The sequence below is a fragment of the Martes martes genome (genome assembly GCF_963455335.1).
Source record: "Martes martes genome assembly, chromosome: 4".
In the NCBI taxonomy this organism is placed as follows: Eukaryota; Metazoa; Chordata; class Mammalia; order Carnivora; family Mustelidae; genus Martes; species Martes martes.
Window position 1 is genome coordinate 58,528,939 of NC_137891.1, and position 20,916 is coordinate 58,549,854.

Below are 20,916 nucleotides of genomic sequence, written 5' to 3' on the forward strand. Positions count from 1 at the left end.
AAGAAGAAATAAAGCATACTGTTTAAGCCACTGCTATTTTTTGTGATTTCCAGGTGCTATTGTCTTAACCTATCTTCACTAATATATCAATCTTATAAAATGCAAATTGACTTTTATTTGTTTATGCTTCTACATATAGTAATTTTCCTATAAATGAATATGTGCTGCTTTTGCCTCTTAAAGATTTGAATATCAAAAGAATATCATTCAGCAGATAAGGAAACATAGTGGTGCTTGGGGTTTTTTGTTTTGTTTTAATCATGATAGGGGTAGAAAAAAAAAACTGTTACATCGACTTTCATTGATCCATAATTCCTATTATTCTCCATCTCACTAAAAGCCACTTGTAGGTCATATGAAAACCTCATTAACCATTTACTTGTTTATTCCAAGATCAAGTTGACTAAATTGCATGTGTATTCTGTAACTGTATATCTTCGTACATAACATTGGCTTGTGGGCTCCTGGAGAACAGGAGCCAGATCCAGGTCAATGTATTTCTTCAGTATGCATTGTTGACCTTACCTGTCCCAGGAACAGTCCTAGATACAAAATATATAGACTTAAAAGTCATAATCACTGGGAACTCAAGTGTGCAGAAAGAGAAATGAGATTTCAACATGTGTGGTAATTGCTTTGATAACAAGGAGATTTTTATAATAGGAATATAGACAAAGTCACCTAACACAGACAGTTTCCCAGAAGAGGTGATGATCTTTACTGTAACTAGTACCATACCAGTGCAATTACCAATATATCCGGTGTTGTGTCTGCTCTGGCTCAGACAGGCTCATGAGAGCTGATTGTTAATTTCTCAGGAATTTTATAAGCTGGATGTTCAACCCAGCTACTACTAAAAATTAAATAAAATTGAATCATATTTAAATGAATTATTCACAAAATAAAGCTAGCAAGTACTCAAAACTCACCACTTCCTATTTTATTACATTTTTTATTATCTATACTCGAGTTTATTTACGTCTATTATATTTGTATGTGGAAGTCATTTATATGGATGTGCTACAGTGCATCTCTTCCAAACTCCCTGTGGTATCATGTTAGTAACTTGAAATTGGCCATGGTAGGGGTATTGACATTATAGAAATCAGCAAGTGCTATCTATAATGTGTTTGTTTTTTCAAGAAAGTTGGTTGTTAAACTTTTACCAGCACACCACTGGATGCACATATTTTATTTAATATTGAATAAATTGTTTTGAAGGTGATAATGACCAGGGGAACCCTGAGTATATTTTGAATGTTTAAGTTTATATATTAATTTATATATTAATTTGTTTATTATATTTATTTACATAATAATTTTATATATTAATTTATATATTTATATATATTTTATATATTAACTTGTACTTGGTACCTTTTCCCATCCCAACCAGCTTCAGTTCTGCTTTCTTCTGTATTTCTCAGACAACCACAGTCCTATTTCCTTTTTCATTCTCTTCACCATGGTTAGGGGAAAAGTAGATACAAACACATCTATCAGCCCACTTTCGAACACTGAGCACTTTCTCTAACTCATCTTTCCAGCAGCAAAACCATGAATCACAGTAAACACAAAAAGTGCATTGATTATTGCACTGCTGTTTAATACTAATAATACCTCATAAACAAAAGGCATAATGTAGAATTTTGGATTAAAGACCACAGACCACTTTCTTACAGTCTCATTTGATCCTCATTGTAGCCTATGAGGCAGTTAGAATCCCGAATTTAGAGTTGGCAAAATAAGATTTGGTGACAGAGATTAGTCTGGAATCCTACAGTAAATGAAAGAGCTGTAACTCAAACGTGACTTTTCAGACTACTCATCAAGGTATTACTTTCTACTACAGTATGCTAGCTTTAAGCCAAAGACAAAAAGTTATGGACTTGCAAAGTTTACACAGCCTGGGACAGATTTTGAGGAAAATATAGCCACCTTCTTGACAATTAGTCCCGTAGTTACATATACTTCTATTAAAGCACAAACTGTCACATCAAATTACTATTTATATGTCTTTCTTGGGTTTATATTCTGAGCCTTTTAAGGGCAAGGACCCAATATTATTTATTTCAGTATCCCCAGGAACCCAAAATAGTGCTTGGTACATAAAAGATGCTCCAAACTGTTTTTTAATTAATAGTGAAAAAGAGTAAGTAGTCATCACCACTACCAATAGCAAAAAATAATGATGAAACAAAAAATAATAAATTAATAAATTACAACCTGTTTATATAAATAAATTATAACCTGTTTAGTTTACTGCTCTAGAAATTATGTATAAAGGTAAGTTTATTTGACAGAATTTGATTTTCATTTACAAATCTGGACTGTGAATCATGGCTCTGAAAATAAACTGCCTTTCATGTTAATATTTATGGACATTCGTTTTTTAGGGAGGAGGAGTCAAGATGGCGGAGAAGTAGCAGGCTGAGACTGCATCAGGTAGCAGATCAGCTAGATAGCTTATCAATCCATTGTGAACACCTAAAAATCCAACAGGAGACCGAAGAGAAGAACAGCAACAATTCTAGAAACAGAAAATCGACCACTTTCTGAAAGGTAGGACGGGCGGAGAAGTGAATCCAAAGCGATGGGAAGATAGACCACGGGGGGGAGGGGCCGGCTCCCGGCAAGCGGCGGAGCAACAGACCACAAAATCAGGACTTTTAAAAGTCTGCTCCACGGAGGGACATCGCTCCAGAGGCTAAACTGGGGTGAAGCCCATGCGGGGTCAGCATGGCCCCAGGTCCCACGGGGTCACAGAAGGATCGGGGGTGTCTGAGTGTCGCAGAGCTCGCAGGTATTAGAGCGGGGAAGCCGGCTACAGAGACAGAGCCAAGGAGTGAGCTCTCAGCTCAGGGTTACTTTGAACCGGTTGCAGGCTGGGTGAGCTCGGAGCACGGCCGGAGGCCAGGGAGACAGAGTGATTGAGCACTTTTCTCCGAGGACACACTGAGGAGTGGGTCCCCGAGCTCTCAGCTCCAGAAAGCGAACCCGAGCGGATTACTTAGCCCGGCCCCTGATAAGGGCTGTGCAATTCCGCCTCAGGCAAAGACACTTGAGAATCACCACAAACAGGCCCCTCCCCCAGACGATCAACAAGAAATCCAGCCAAGACCAAGTTCACTTACCAAGAAGAGCAGCGGAATTCCAGAGAAGGAGAAAGCAAAACATGGAATTCATGGCTTTCTCCCCATGATTCCTTAGTCTTGCAGTTAATTTAATTTTTTTTTATTTTATTTTTTGTTTCTACATTTTTTTAACTTTTGCCCTTTCCTCTTTTAACGTTTTTAATTAGTTTATCTTAACAATACCTTTCATTAAAAAAAATAATAATAATCTTTTTTGAACCTTCATTATTATAGTCATATTTTATCCTTCATTGTATCTAACTTTATTTTTTGTAGGGTTTTTTCTTCTAAAAATTTGGGGTACAACTTCTTCTAATAGATCAAAATATGCCCTAAATCTAGCTCCGGGCTTGCTCTAGTTTCTAGCCCGAGCAAAATCTCTCCACTTTCTTTTTCTTTATTCTCCCAACCAACTTACTTTATCAACTCCTTTTTTTAGAAATATTAAAAAAAAATTTTTTTTATCTTTATAGGCATATTCCATCACTTCATTGTGTTTACCCTTATATATGTTTTTCATTCATTAAAATTTAGGGAGGTAGTTTCTTCTAAGAGACCAAAATACTCCCAAAATTAAGTGGGTGACCCTGTTCTAGTCACCAGTCTAATATACATATATTTTTTCTTTTTTATATTTTTTTAAATTTGTTTGTTTTTTGTTTTTTTTTTTTCTGAACTTCTTGTTACCCCCTTTCTCCACCCCCATGATGTGGGGTCTCTTCTGATTTGGTTAAAGCACATTTTCCTGAGGTCTTTGCTACCCTTTTAGTATTTTATTTGCTCCTTCATATATTCTTAGCTGGAAAAAATGACAAGGCAGAAAAACTCACCACAAAAAAAAGAACAAGAGGCAATACCGAAGGCTAGAGACCTAATAAATACAGATATTGGTAATATGTCAGATCTAGAGTTCAGAATGACGATTCTCAAGGTGCTAGCCGGGCTCAAAAAAGGCATGGAAGATATTAGAGAAACCCTCTCTGGAGAGATAAAATCCCTTTTGGGAGAAATAAAAGAACTAAAATCTAACCAAGTTCAAATCAAAAAAGCTATTAATGAGGTGCAACAAAAAATTGAGGCTTTTACTGCTAGGATAAATGAGGCAGAAGAAAGAATTAGTGATATAGAAGACCTAATGACAGAGAATAAAGAAGCTGAGCAAAAGAGGGACAAACAGCTACTGGACCACGAGGGGAGAATTCGAGAGATAAGTGACTCCATAAGACAAAACAACATTAGAATAATTGGGATTCCAGAAGAAGAAGAAAGAGAGAGGGGAGCAGAAGGTATATTGGAGAGAATTTCCCTAATATGGCAAAGGGAACAAGCATCAAAATCCAGGAAGTGCAGAGAACCCCCCTCAAAATCAATAAGAATAGGTCCACACCACGTCACCTAATAGTAAAATTTACAAGTCTTAGCCACAAAGAGAAAAATCCTGAAAGCAGCCCGGGAAAAGAAGTCTGTAACATACAATGGTAAAAATATTAGATTGGCAGCAGACTTATCCACAGAGACCTGGCAGGCCAGAAAGAACTGGCATGACATATTCAGAGCACTAAACGAGAAAAACATGCAGCCAAGAATACTATATCCAGCTAGGCTATCATTGAAAATAGAAGGAGAGATAAAAAGCTTCCAGGACAAACAAAAGCTGAAAGAATTTGCAAACACCAAACCAGCTCTACAGGAAATATTGAAAGGGGTCCTCTAAGCAAAGAGAGACCCTAAAAGTAGTAGATCAGAAAAGAACAGACAATATACAGTAACAGTCACCTTACAGGCACTAAATGGCACTAAATTCATATCTCTCAATAGTTACCCTGAATGTTAATGGGCTAAATGCCCCAATCAAAAGACACAAGGTATTAGAATGGATAAAAAAGCAAAACCCATCAATATGCTGCCTACAAGAAACTCATTTTAGACCCAAAGACACCTCCAGATTTAAAGTGAGGGGGTGGAAAACAATTACCATGTTAATGGACATCAGAAGAAGGCTGGGGTGGCAATCCTTATATCAGATCAATTAGACTTTAAGCCAAAGACTATAACAAGAGATGAGGAAGGACACTATATCATACTCAAAGGGTCTGTCCAACAAGAAGATCTAACAATTTTAAATATCTATGCCCCTAACATGGGTGCAGCCAACAATATAAACCAATTAATAACAAAATCAAAGAAACACATCAACAATAATACAATAATAGTAGGGGACTTTAACACTCCCCTCACTGAATGGACAGATCATCCAAGCAAAAGATCAACAAGGAAATAAAGGCCTTAAATGACACATTGGACCAGATGGCACCACAGATATATTCAGAACATTTCATCCCAAAGCAACAGAATACACATTCTTCTCTAGTGCACGTGGAACATTCCCCAGAATAGATCACATCCTGGGTCACAAATCAGGTCTCAACTGGTATCAAAAGATTGGGATCATTCCCTGCATATTTTCAGACCACAATGTTCTGAAGCTAGAACTCAATCACAGGAGGAAATTTGGAAAGAACACAAATACATGGAGACTGAACAGCATCCTTCTAAAGAATGAATGGGTCAACCAAGAAATTAAGGAAGAATTGAAAAAATTCATGGAAACAAATGATACTGAAAACACAACTGTTCAAAATCTGTGGGACACAGCAAAGGCAGTCCTGAGAGGAAAATATATAGCAGTACAAGCCTTTCTCAAGAAACAAGAAAGGTCTCAAATACACAACCTAACTCTACACCTAAAGGAGCTGGAGAAAGAAAAACAAAGAAAGCCTAAACACAGCAGGAGAAGAGAAATCATAAAGATCAGAGCAGAAATCAATGAAATAGAAACCAAAAAAACAATAGAACGAAACTGTGAGCTGGTTCTTTGAGAGAATTAATAAGATTGATAAACCCCTGGCCAGACTTATCAAAAAGAAAAGAGAAAGAACCCAAATAAATAAAATTATGAATGAAAGAGGAGAGATCACAACCAACACCAAAGAAATACAAACAATTATAAGAACATATTATGAACAACTCTATGGCAACAAATTTGACAATCTGGAAGAAATGGATGCATTCCTGGAGACGTATAAACTACCACAACTGAACCAGGAAGAAATAGAAAACCTGAACAGACTTATAACCAGTAAGGAGATTGAAACAGTCATCAAAAATCTCCAAACAAACAAAAGCCCAGGGCCAGATGGCTTCCCAGGGGAATTCTACCAAACATTTAAAGAAGAATTAATACCGCTTCTCCTGAAACTGTTCCAAAAAATAGAAATGGAAGGAAAACTTCCAAACTCATTTTATGAGGCCAGTATCACCTTGATCCCAAAACCAGACAAGGATCCCATCAAAAAAGAGAATTACAGACCGATATCCTTGATGAACACAGATGCAAAAATTCTCACCAAAATACTAGCCAATAGGATCCAACAGTACATTAAAAAGATTATTCACAACGACCAAGTGGGATTTACTCCAGGGCTATAAGTTTGGCTCAACATCTGCAAATCAATCAATGTGATACAATACATTAATAAAAGAAAGAACAAGAGCCATATGATACTCTCAATAGATGCTGAAAGAGCATTTGACAAAGTACAGCATCCCTTCCTGATCAAAACTTTTCAAAGTGTAGGGATAGAGGGCACATACCTCAATATCATCAAAGCCATCTATGAAAAACCCACTGCAAATATTCTCAATGGAGAAAAACTGAAAGCTTTTCCGCTAAGGTCAGGAACACAGCAGGGATGTCCATTATCACCACTGCTATTCAACATAGTACTAGAAGTCCTAGCCTCAGCAATCAGACAACAAAAAGAAATTAAAGGCATCCAAATCGGCAAAGAAGAAGTCAAACTATCACTTTTTGCAGATGATATGATACTATATGTGGAAAACCCAAAAGGCTCCACTCCAAAACTGCTAGAACTTGTACAGGAATTCAGTAAAGTGTCAGGATATAAAATCAATGCACAGAAATCAGTTGCATTTCTCTACACCAACAACAAGACAGAAGAAAGAGAAATTAAGGAGTCGATCCCATTTACAGTTGCACCCAAAACCATAAGATACCTAGGAATAAACCTAACCAAAGAGGCAAAGAATCTATACTCAGAAAACTATAAAGCACTCATGAAAGAAATTGAGGAAGACACAAAGAAATGGAAAAATGTTCTATGCTCCTGGATTGGAAGAATAAATATTGTGAAAATGTCTATGCTACCTAAAGGAATCTACACATTTAATGCAATCCCTATCAAAATCCTACCCATTTTTTTCAAAGAAATGGAACAAATAATCCTAAAATTTATATGGAACCAGAAAAGACCTCGAATAGCCAAAGGAATATTGAAAAAGAAAGCCAAAGTTGGTGGCATCACAATTCCGGACTGGAAGCTCTATTACAAAGCTGTCATCATCAAAACAGCATGGTACTGGCACAAAAACAGACACATAGATCAATGGAACAGAATAGAGAGCCCAGAAATAGACCCTGAACTCTATGGTCAACTAATCTTTGACAAAGCAGGAAAGAATGTCCAATGGAAAAAAGACAGTCTCTTCAATAAATGGTGTTGGGAAAATTGGACCATTTCCTTACACCACACACAAAAATAGACTCAAAAAGGATGAAGGACCTCAATGTGAGAAAGGAATCCATCAAAATCCTTGAGGAGAACAAAGGCAGCAACCTCTTTGACCTCAGCTGCAGCAACTTCTTCCTGGGAACATCGCCAAAGGCAAGGGAAGCAAGGGCAAAAATGAACTATTGGGATTTCATCAAGATCAAAAGCTTTTGCACAGCAAAGGAAACAGTTAACAAAACCAAAAGACAACTGACAGAATGGGAGAAGATATTTGCAAACGACAGATCAGATAAAGGGCTAGTATCCAAAATCTATAAAGAACTTAGCAAACTCAACACCCAAAGAACAAATAATCCAATCAAGAAATGGGCAGAGGACATGAACAGACATTTCTGCAAAGAAGACATCCAGATGGCCAACAGACACATGAAAAAGTGCTCCACATGACTCGGCATCAGGGAAATACAAATCAAACAAATCAAAACCACAATGAGATACCACCTCACACCAGTCAGAATGGCTAAAATTAACAAGTCAGGAAATGACAGATGCTGGCAAGGATGCAGAGAAAGGGGAACCCTCCTACACTGTTGGTGGGAATGTAAGCTGGTGCAACCACTCTGGAAAACAGCATGGAGGTTCCTCAAGAAGTTGAAAATAGAGCTACCCTATGACCCAGCAATTGCACTACTGGGTATTTACCCTAAAGATACAAACGTAGTGATCCGAAGAGGCACGTGCGCCCGAATGTTTATAGCAGCAATGTCCACAATAGCCAAACTATGGAAAGAACCTAGATGTCCATCAACAGATGAATGGATAACCGAAGAGGTGGTATATATACACAATGGAATACTATGCTGCCATCAAAAGAAATGAAATCTTTCCATTTGCAATGACGTGGATGGAACTAGAGGGTATTATGCTTAGCGAAATAAGTCAATCGGAGAAAGACAACTATCATATGATCTCCCTGATACGAGGAAATGGAGATACAACGTGGGGGGGTTTGAGGGGTAGGAAAAGAGTAAATGAAACAAGATGGGATTGGGAGGGAGACAAACCATAAGTGACTCTTAATATCACAAAACAAACTGAGGGTTGCTGGGGGGAGGGGTGTTGGGAGAGGGGGGTGGGGTTATGGACATTGGGGAGGGTATGTGCTATGGTGAGTGCTGTGAAGTGTGTAAACCTGGCGATTCACAGACTTGTACCCCTGGGGATAAAAATACATTATATGTTTATTTAAAAAATTTAAAAAATTTGGGGCGCCTGGGTGGCTCAGTGGGTTAAAGCCTCTGCCTTCGGCTCGGGTCGTGATCTCAGGGTCCTGGGATCGAGCCCCGCATCTGGCTCTCTGCTCAGCAGGGAGCCTGCTTCTCCCTCTCTCTCTGCCTTCCTCTCTGCCTACTTGTGATCTCTGTCTGTCAAATAAATAAATAAAATCTTTAAAAAAATTTTAAAAAATTTAATAAACAGGTCAAAAAATATTTATGGACATTCTTTATTCATTTAAATATTTGAAAGAATGGAGTACAGGTGTATTTGATTGATGTTAGAAATATTAGATCACATAATCGTTCTGAGCCTGAAACACTTAACCTATAAAATTATGATTAAAATCCTCCAGATATTCTGGCTACACAGATATAACCAGCTTGGGAAAATTACTTGATCCAGACAGTTATAATATGTGCCCTTTGGTGTCTTCTGCTTCAGTCAAGTCTTGATTTACCATAAAGAACTACTATAGCAAAATGATCTATATATTTATAAAAGTGATTATTACTCAAAGTCCTATTACTTGTCCATTTTGGCAGGTATTAATTCATATTTATATTTACATACCTATATTTTCTAATTATGTCAACTAAGCCAGAGATCTTGAAACCTCGTGACAAATTAATACTCTAGGTTTCTGATTTTTAAAGTACTTTTATGAATGACCACAAGAGGTCTCTATTTTTTTAAGAATAACCTGCTTGCTTTTTCTTTTGTCCTCTCTTTTCTTTCTTTTTATTTCTTATTTTGGCTTTACAAATTAGAAAACAGAAATGATGGTATTCTCAAGAGAATATATTTAACTAATTAAGCTATCTCATTCAAAATCAAATTTTCCAAAATGAAAAAAAAAAATCCTTTACACATATATGGGAAAACAGAATGGTCTCCAATTCCTCTTGATAATAGCAACATTAACGCTAAGCACTCAGGAGCTACTTCACCTGCTCTGCTTTGACCCTTGCTGGTTATCCAACACACGTGAATTGTATAGAATTTGTAATTAGTGTGCACATAAGAAAAATGGAGAGGAGATCCTTATTTAGAAATTACTTTGAGAATTTTTATCTCAAAGGTGAATAGTTCCTGTTGTCTGACATTCTCAAGCATCTGCAAAACCTTAAGTATTATTTAATTGAATGGGATAAAAGTTGGCTCATGGAGTACATTGATTTGGTTAAAGAATTGTGATGATTCTGCTTAGTTTACCAAAGCTCTAATGAACATGACTCCTGTATTTGATTCATCCTAGTGGTTCTCAAAGTGTGGTCCCCTGACGAACAGATCAGTATCACCTGGCAACTTGTTAGAAATGCACATTCTACTGAATCAGAAACTCTGGAACAATTGGTGTTTTAAAAAGCCCTCCAGGTTTTTCTGATGCACTTGGGGTTTGAGAACTAACAATTCAGTGTAAAACTGATGAACCATTCCAATTCTCCATCTTTTATTTGCCCCATCTGTAAAATTAATAGAGCAGAATTCTGCCTGAAAACACAACTTACAGTATCTGGATGATTTAGAGTAATCTGGAAAATGTTCAAATAATCTGAAAACACTTCCACAAAACAGTCTGATAAAACCCCATGGTGCCAAGTCACCAGTTACAGTTTATAGGCTCAAGATGCCAAGACACCTCCACTTTCACCTCAAAAAAATGTAGATTACCCCCTGTGGGTTTCTAAGCAAAAGTCTCAATGACCTCAGAATAGCCCAGATGTACTTTTGAAACTCTAAAATGTTACCTCTGATCTTTCTTGCATTCTGGAACAAATAATATTTAATACGGAGTGTAACTTATTAATTCAGGATGCTCTAGCTATGAGATTACTGTATACTTATAAAAATTTGATTAATTTTCTAGTCTCTCAAAGAATGACTACTCAGGTTAATGTACTAAAATCTTTATTTTTAACTAGAGAATTCACTTTGAGCTATATTTCTGGTAGAAAAAAATGTGACGTATATGTCCACCCTCTCTCATCTATCTCTACTGTGATGAAAGGTGTACATTTCAGAATAAACACATGAATATGGTTTAATACATAATTTAAGCAAAGATATCTTTGCCCTACATGGTTGCTAATATTTTTTGGAGTGTTTACTCTGTGTCAGAAACTATTTCGAGCCCTTATGTGTAGATTGTATTTAACACTTGCAAAATCCCTTAAAATGAGAAATATCTCCATTTTATAGACGAGGTTACTGAGGCACAGAGAAGTCAGGAAATTTCCCAAACTCACACTCACTAGCCCCAGAAGCCTGATCTACAGCTCATGTTCTTACCGCTGCAAGATGCAGCCTCTGTATATGAGGGACAACCATAGGGTCATCAGCTCTGATTTCACTAGTCTCATATGCAAATATTTCTTCATACACTAATTGGTTTAATTCAGGAATTTTTTGCCCAAGACTGTTTAACGTTCACAGAAAAGGGGAAAAAAAAAAAAACAGGCAATAACAGGATGGAAAGAATATTCTCCTAAAACTAAACCAACAGTTATTATAAATTTGAATCAACATTCCCCTAGTAATATCGAATATCCCTCTAAAAGTTTACAAAGTGCTTTAAAAACAGTATTCATTTGATTGTCCCAACAAACCCCCTTTTGGAGATAAGGAATCAGCACTGAGACATAATACGTATAGCACCCCACTAATAAGTGGTAGAGCAGGAACTGGAACACAAAGTTTCCAGCTCCAAATCCTATGGACATTCTACCCCATCCCACAGCTCTCAAGAGGCTCACCACTTGCCTCAGCCTAGGTACGGGCCAACCCAAGAACACTCCATTATTTATTACATCACAGTCTGACTTCAGTCCCCTTTCTTGACTTTACAGTGAAGGATTTGGACACAGTGATCCAGTACTGTGGGATCCTCTCACTGTCTGAGTTCAGTGCCTGAGGTTATACGCTTCACTGTGTAACTTGTCCACCTTAATTTAGCGTCGCCCTCCGCAGCAGACCATAGCCCAACTAAGAACTCAGACTCTAAAGTCGGAGCTGGGAACAAATCCTTGCTCCACCACTCACCAGCTCCGTGATAGTAGGCATAGCTTCCTCACTTGCAAATCAGGAAAAATAATCATACCACTTTGATTGGGATAGATTGAGGATTGGTCATGATTTATAAAATGTTAAGTATTTAACACAATGTTTAGCATAGGATATATGAAAATTATAACAGATAATAATGATAAGATGGTAAAAGTAACTGGCATTTTTTAAACATTCTGGGTAAATGTTTACTGTTCGTATGGTATGTTCTCCAGTCAGAGGAGTTTGGCTGCTAGATTGGCTGATCCTTGGAACTTCATTTTTGGCAATTCTAACAATTTCATGTAAATTTTAGCCATTTAGACTTCAAAAACACACATGAAAGCATCAGCATTAGGTAGAAATTAAATATTTATTTTCTTTTAGAAGTTAAATATGCCTTAAAAAAAAAAGAAGTTAAATATGCCTAATGAAAGAAATAACAACAAAATATTTAGATACTATGCATAGATCCACACATTTCTAGGCTTTATGCTCTGATTTGTTATGCCTTGCTGATTGTGTTAATATTAGGCAAACGTCAATTATAATATGAAGGTAAGAGAAGTCAAGGAGAAAAAAAAGGAGTCACTTCCCAGTGTGCTTGACTAGTATTTGAATAATATCACTAATGCTTCTTTCTTAATGTTACATTAATAAAAGGTCTATTTATAAATGTTTGCAACTCTGAAAGCCTCTAGAATATTCAGACACAGTCTTAGAGGAAACATATTCCATAGAAGACACTTAAAACTTGAGTGTGAAATTGTACCTTTGTATTAGTTGTGTTTCCTAAGATAAGTGCTTTCTTACTAATTTACAGTGTGCTTGTATACAGTTTATCATTTAGTCACAACTACAGAGTGCCATTCTCTCAGTGGAAGGTGACTTTTTCTCCCCATTTCCCAAAAAGTGACTTAGGCAGTCTTCCCAGACACCTTTTATCATTCTCTTTTTATGTTTAGAGGAATCTTTCCAGGGATTTAAGATCATTCAGCACTTATCTTTGTAATTCAAATTAGAATATTCAATAACACATTGGAATTCATTTTTCTAATATCCTTGCTCTTGTGTTCTTTTAGACACTAAATAATAAGTGGAGAAGTTAATTTATGCCTACATTGTCTCTGGCCACATAAGAAAAATGGCATAAAAACTCAGAGACATAAGCTTTAAAGAAAGAAAATGCTAATGTTGCAAGGATTGCTCTAAGTAAGATTTTGCTTTGTTAATTTATAAATAGGACAAGATAAGGTTCTGGGCAGCCATATAACCTGGGCATTTAATAGTTGTCTATGTTTCTTTGGCGCCAAATTCAACACACTGGAAAGATTTTTTTTTTTTTTCTTAACTACCCAATCTCTCCAGGGATGTTGAGAGAACAAACATGAGAGCTAGTGCTACAAAAACTACTTCATTTATCTTGTTGGTCTTAATAAGATCCTAAAGAAGCATAAGATAATAGTGACAAGAGAACAAAGTGCTGAATTTTACATTGCGATACCCAAGTCTAAAGCAGCGTGTGTTTTAATTTTTCACATACCATATTTTTTAAATAAAAGCAATACTGTGGTTCAGAGGGAAAAGATTAATTTGAATCCTAAGCATATAACTGAGACAAATGAAAGCATGAAATTGAATCTGTGCCTGTTCACGCTGCATGAGAGAAATGGGTGATGTGTGACCATAAGAACTGTTGCCAGTGACTCCCTAAGTGACATTAGGGACTGGTTGGGGGACCAGTAAACCACGAAGATCACAGAGAGGAGCATGGCTTTATAAGCAATCATGTCCTTTTAGAGCAGGGTAGTTCAACAGAAAAAGGAAAACTTGTCAAATTCAGGTGATGCTTCCATTTCCAAAAAACCAAATCTATGTATCAACTTAAAAACTTTTCAGCCTGAAAAACTACTGCTCTGTGCAAGTCCTGCGAATGTAAAAGCCCACTGTTGCCAATTCCAAGTGGCAAAAGAATGTGAAGATGGTAAAATCACCACCACCCAGAGACATGGCCATATAGTAATATGAAATTGAAATATACATGAAATGAGACAGATGGAGATGAAGCACCAGGAGTCCCAGAAATGGCTGGAGCCCAGAAGCTTGGTCTGGAAAGGGAGACTTGAGTAGTTTTAAAGGGGGGAAGGTGCCCCTTCCTCCAAGACCTCCCCGGAGCAAAGGTGCTGATTCTGTACAATGAAATAGCTGAAATCCAATGGGCCCTCTTTAAATAACTGATGATCAACAAGAGCCCTCTTTTTCACCTCCCTCATTACACATGTGCCTTGATGGCTGTGGCAGCTGCAGATAACAGCAAGTTCTCAGGCAGACGTGCAAGGAAGTTCACGGCTCAGCTCTCAAGAGCCCTGAGCCAGCTGTCCTAAAAGCTGAATTAGAACTTACTCCCCGATGGCCAGGAGGGTGCAGAGCCCCCTCTAGGTCTGCAGTGGGTTCTGTGCCCTTTTCTTCATAAGCTACGTCACAGCTCCAAAATCAAGGTTCTTGGTCAGCATCAGTTTCTGTACATGTTTCCTCCCAACTCCCGAGCCAGCCCTTGGTCGCCAGTAGGCCTGTTCGGTGCTGCAAATGTGATCCTGTCTGTCGTTTCAGCCTCAGCAGAAGAGCGACATGACCATATTTATTGCTGTTGCTATTCTGGGGCCCGGATGACGTTTTTCTCCCCTTGTGGCTGAGCACTGCCCGTTCATCTTTCACCACTCCCTCCAAGTCTGCAAGGCTAAAACCAGGGATACAAATAGACTCGATCAGGAGGAGAGTTATAATGAGAAGTTCTTAAGTAGTCTCAGTCTACTCGCTTTAATGCTATGGTATTAAAAGCTTTAAATTCTCTAGTCCCAAGTTTTACATGTATGCTGTTCACATCCCGCTATTATCATAAACTGCTATTAGTGGTAACTTTGCTTAGGAAAGAAAACTTTGCAAAAGGGATGGGGGGAAAAACCCTGACTGATAAGCACAGCTTGGAAATTTGGCAAATGTTGAGTTTCCACTGCTGTGTGTTGGGACGGTCCAAATGTTACCAGAATACTTAAAGATTCTCACTTGCCTCCATCCCGTCACTCTTCCTACTAAGACACTCCCCTTCTGTGACGTGAAAGGGACGACATGACAAGCCACAGAAATTCCTATTAAGGATACAATGATACAGGACACAGGTGACAGCTCCTGGAAAGTAACTATATACAGATTTTCTAAATGAAGAACGTAGACACATAAATAACTACTTACCACATCCCTTACGCGATGCCCCAAAGGGGAGTGACGACTCTGACTTTACCACTAGCCCCTCTTCGTTACCAGTTAGTCAAGTCTTCGCCATGGCTCATAATCCCTCCACGTTAGCGCTCACCTGACCGGTCGTCTGCACTTGGCAATTGTTATGCTTCTAGCTTTGCTAACATGACTTTTCAGGTTTCATGTGCCCTGACACAAATCACATCTGTAATGGACACAGAAGCAGAAAACGGAGGGGAGGCAGTGGGTTACAGGAGTGGCAGGAGTGGGCTCTGGAGCCAACTGCCTGGGCTTGAAGCCCTGGTCCATCAAGGTGCCTTCAAGCTTCCATTTCCTCTATAAAATCAGGATGATAGGAGTAGCCCCCTGGGGGGTTGCTGCGAGAATTAAATGAGAAAACTGTATGGAAACAGAAAGATTCAAAGAGTGAGAACAGAAGCCTTGTTTTCATATTAGAGTGGAGGAATTTAACATCACGGTAGCACATTTCCTTTGAATGAGTTGTGGTTCACCTCCGGTCTGGGCTGCTCACTCTTGAGAATGTCAATACGCAGGAGTTGTGCTCCAGATTTGGATGTTTCTGGCTGACAGCCGGGGAAATACCTTTTCAATACCCAGAGTAGTATTTAAAGTGTACTATCAGCTGGCAGCTTGGGGGTTTTCACCTAAAAAGTCCACGCATTATAGAACTTTTTCAACAGAAGAACCTACAACCAGGCATGATTCTTAGCGTTAAGAAAGTAATAGAAATACGTATTGTATCTGTAGCTTTTTTGCCCTGATTTGTATTTTTGTATTTCCTCCCTCTTTTCAGTTGTGTATTTCTGCATTCATTTCCACTGATGGTAGAATAACTAAATGGAGACCCATTTCCACCCATTTCCTCTTAATTTTGTCCCTTTCCTGGTAATTCAGGCACCTCCCCGTGTAATACAAATCTCCTTGGGGTGAATAGTCAAGTCTCCATTCTCCCTCTCTCTGGTGGTTGGAAAGCAGGCGGGGAATAGGTCTAATTTTTTGGTGCCCTAGTATTCACCTGACCTCAATAAAAGGGACACTTGGGGGTGCCAGGGTGGCTCAGTTGGTTAAGCAACTGCCTTCGGCTCAGGTCATGATCTTGGAGTCCCAGGATCGAGTCCCATATCCGGCTCCCTGCTGGGCAGGTGGTCTGCTTCTCCCTCTGACCCTCTCCCCTCTTGTGCTCTCTCACTCAAGTAAATAAGTAAAATCTTTAAAAAAAATAAAAATAAAAAAGGGGTGCCTGGGTGGCTCAGTCAGTTGAGCCACTGGCTTCAGCTCAGGTCAGGGTCTTGGGATTAAGTCCTGCATCGGGCTCCTTACTCAGTGGGGAGCCTGCTTCTCTCTCTGCCTCTGCCTGCCACGCTGTCTGCTTGTGCGCTCTCTCTCTCTCTGACAAATAAATGAATAAATAAATAAATAAATAAAAAGAGACATTTGGTTTGACAGTCTCTGGTCCTCACTGGCCTCCCCTGAAGTATCTTGTCCAGCTGGATCTCTGGGAATTGAGTTCTGGCCTTGCCGCTTATGCTGAAGGGTTCATGTCTAAGGTCACTCATGGCCAGTCCCTCCAGCACGGTCCAGTCCAGTCCGGTCAGTGTGTGGCCATCTACCAGCACGGTCCAGTCCAGTCCGGTCAGCATGTGGCCATCTACCCCTCCTCAGTGCTGACTCAATCTTGGCTCTAACTGCTCCTCTGGAATTCAATCACATCTTCCAATCAGTCCCTGCTCTTAGTGTCATTTATCCCACTGCTGACGGATTGCAAGAGTTGTGACAACACTGAACCCTGAACTTGAGTTGACATCCCACATATATTAACCCGATCAATTTAACACCTGTAGACTACATCACCTTCTGCCTCGTCAGGAAAAGCACATTGATTTCGCTGGCTGTTCTTTGCATTTGGAAAATTATACAAACTGCTTAGTTTTCCAGAGTCCCCACTCAAATTTCTTTGAAAGCTGTTCTTTATGTGCACGAGGGCAGGGCTAAGCTTTCCCAGGACCCCTAATATTTTCTTCCCACTCTCCAATGGATATGTTTGTGTACCTGACTTGGGAGGCTAGTGCTATAAGTCTTTTTCAGTCACAAGGCCCACGGAGCAGAGACCTCTGTGTTGCCTCTTTCTGATCTTGTCTGTCCTCAATGCCATAAAGAGGAAACACGGGGACATGTGACCATGTCCCAGTTGGCCTCTCCTTATACTCAAATCTTAATGATCCCTCTCGACTCCACACCAAACCTTGAATTCCAATGATCCCTTTTGAGACTGACAAAAAAAAATTCTTTCTGTCCCCATGGCTCTATGAGAAGGAATAGTTTCCTCTAGAAAGTCTCTGGGAACAATCCACTCTCATTTAGAACCGTCTTCCAAACAGAAGTCCACACAGCCATAGCAAGTCACCCAAGTATTCTAGGAGGTCTGGTAATTCCAGATTTTTCCTTCTTCATGGCCATTACCTGGTTTCAGTGGCTTGTATTAATCTTCAGGCTAACATTGGCACTGAGTCTCTCTACTTTAATTGGTTCTGACAGATGAGAAGAGAGGCAGACTTAATAGTAAATGGGGCATCTCCACCAAGCAATAGTCAAATGGTATGCCAGTACACTGGACGAAGAAAGGCTTCCTAATAGATCCCATAGAGGAGTCCCCAAAGGCATCAGCATGTGCTGAATCAGGAGAAGCTATGCCACTGTGGGTGGTGCTCTATTTTTCAAAAAATGCAAGCAGTGATTTCAATTCATCAAAACATCATCTGTCACATTAAATTCAGGTTGTTAATTTCAATATTACTTTAAATTTATATTGGCTTATGTTGTAACCAAACTGAAGTATATAGAAGTATGCCTTGTTTTAGGGTTTACACATTTAAGGACACATAACAATGATCACATATTCAAATAAAAATAAAATTATTTAAACCACCATGGAAGGGAGGTCTATTTAAATTTCTGTTTTCCTTCTAAAGCTATTTGCGCATTTCTCGAGATTGAAAAACACTGGTCTGTAGTAAGAGGGGGTCACATCTTGCTTCAGGGTGTGTATCACAATCAACAAGGAGAGGCTGGTGTTTGATCGATTTCATATTTTCTTTCCAATACTACCCTTCTTCCTCTCTTTTTTTTTTAGCTCTGCCCTACCCCCAGCTATGGGTTAAGTTCTAAAATAGTCACCATTTCTTACTGACCTCTTAGAATAAGATCACAAATAGGCCCTCATCCCTGCCTCCTTCCCCACCATCATCTCTCACCAAGATCTTCTCCTTTGCTCAGTGAGCCTCAGCATATCGTCCCATTTCAGTTCCTTCTATGTGGAAAGCTCTTTTCTACCTCAGAGTTGTTTCCTCTTCTCCAGCTGACCTCCTGCGTATTTTCCAGGCTATTTCTTACTCATCCTTCCGAGCTTAGCTCAAATGTCACTTTGTTAGAGACATGCCTGAGCAGTATCTGTTGGAGTGATGGATGGATGGATGGATGGATGGATGGGGAGGCCTTTCCTGATCTTGCAATCTAAATAAAAGTATCACTTGATATTCCTTTCTATAATATTAGTTTTTCTTCCATAAATCAGCAATTTTCAATGATATATTAGTATCTACCCACTGTGCCTCAGTGGACTGTACATTCCATGAGGGCAGGTCACTAATGACTTCATACCCATTAGAGGGCATTCAGTTCAGAAGGTGCTCACTGTGTGTGTGGAACAACTAAAGATTACGTTCACATCACTAAGCAACTGTAAACATTTTAAAGTCTTTTAATTAATGGATTATGTTAACATGGGACAATCCAAAGAATGATTAAATTTTTAAGACAATGATACCTTTTGGCCTTTGAAAGGAAAAAGAATCTCAAGCCAAAACAGCCTTTGCATACAGCCAGCCTCCTGAAACTTTGTCCAAAGACAAAATATATACTATAATCAGTATGAGAGTCACTATAAAGGCTACAGACTTTTTAGTGAAATTCAGTTATTGCTTGGACATGATGGCTCTTAAGATATGTATGATTCAGTAGTTGCCAAACCATATTCTCATAAAGTAGATTCATTTTTTTTTTTCTCATTTAACCAACATAATGATTTAAAAAAAAAATTTAAAAGATGGTCCCAGGATCATCTCAACACATTTTCTTCCTGTGTGTTTAACCCTAAGCCCCTCCTGTCTCAACACTGCTCTAAACTCCCAGGAGTGACAGACAGAAAAACCAGCTAACCCAGGTGCCAATCATCAGGAGTGAGGAGGGGACAGGCCAGTGTGTCCCGCCACCACAGTGCCCAGCTAGTCCAGGGCCACATGAAACTTGCCAGCAGGATTAAGGCTATAATTCTAAACTGTCTGGAAACCTCAGGAGCTGGGGCTTGGGACACTCTGCTATGTGGTAACCCTCAGGCCTTCTCAGCTTAGCCCAGACCCTGCGTCCTGCTGCTTCTCTGAGATGGATGAAGGACACAGGCTGATCCCTAAAAACAGCATAACTCCCTGAGTCAATGCTCCAGAGATGCTGGGGAGGGTATGAAAACCTTACAAGTCCATCAGCTGATTTCGTCTGGAGTTATCAGATTTTTGTTAAGGTCTAGATTTCAAGGCCACCCCATTAACGGCTTTATTTTAGAATTACTCACTATCTATTGTACACTTCTCTGGAAACATGTTCTTACACAGTGCTTTTGAATTTGGCTTTTACAATGATGAGGAGAATATTATTTTTAATTATCAAAACATTCTGAAAGAGAATTCGTGCAAGCAAGATGAACTAATATTGGGATCTCTAGTGTCAGGGAACATTGAATTTGTTTTATCAATGGATCGGCTGTAAGGTAGCCCACAGGAAGGGATTACCCTACAATAATGTTTCCCTGAAGAATGCTCTGAGTATTTATTAAAAATACAGATTCCTGGGACGCCTGGGTAGCTCAGTCAGGTGAGCATCTGCCTTTGGCTCAGGTCGTGATCCCAGGGTCCTGGGATCCAGTTCCATGTCCGGCTCCCTGCTCAGTGGAGAACCTGCTTCTCCCTGCCCCTCCGGCTCCCCCTGCTTGTGCGCTTTCTCTTTGTCTTGCTCTTGCTCCTGCACTCTCTCTCTTAAATAAATAAATAAAATCTTAAAAAAAAAAAAAATACAGATTCCTGAGCCCCAACTCAAACCCACTAAGTCAGACTTCACCAAGGGAGAGACCTGGACGGGTATATATTTCACAAGTATCTCCTGGTAATTGCCATGAGGGGAGTTTTGAAAATTGCCCTACAAAAATTCTTCTTCATCAGAGAAATTCATTAGGATAATGGAAAAGCTCTCAGAATGTATGCGATGGGGCCTCCCTCAGAGATTTTGCTAGGGGAGGGGGGAACCTGAACAAGCATCTTTTGAAAATGTTTACCAAGGGATTCTTACCCGCACTCTGATGAAGTATCAGTCCTAAAGGAATATTTAATATGGATCTGAGGTGTGGAAATGAGGTATAACTTAGCCTAGGCTGTAACACTGAAGAAGAAAATGGAGAGGCATACTTCCTTCTAGAAGCAGCAAACTTTTCAGAGCAGCAAACACAGCGGAACTGACACACCAGTATACAGCTGGAGGTTTCTAAATGT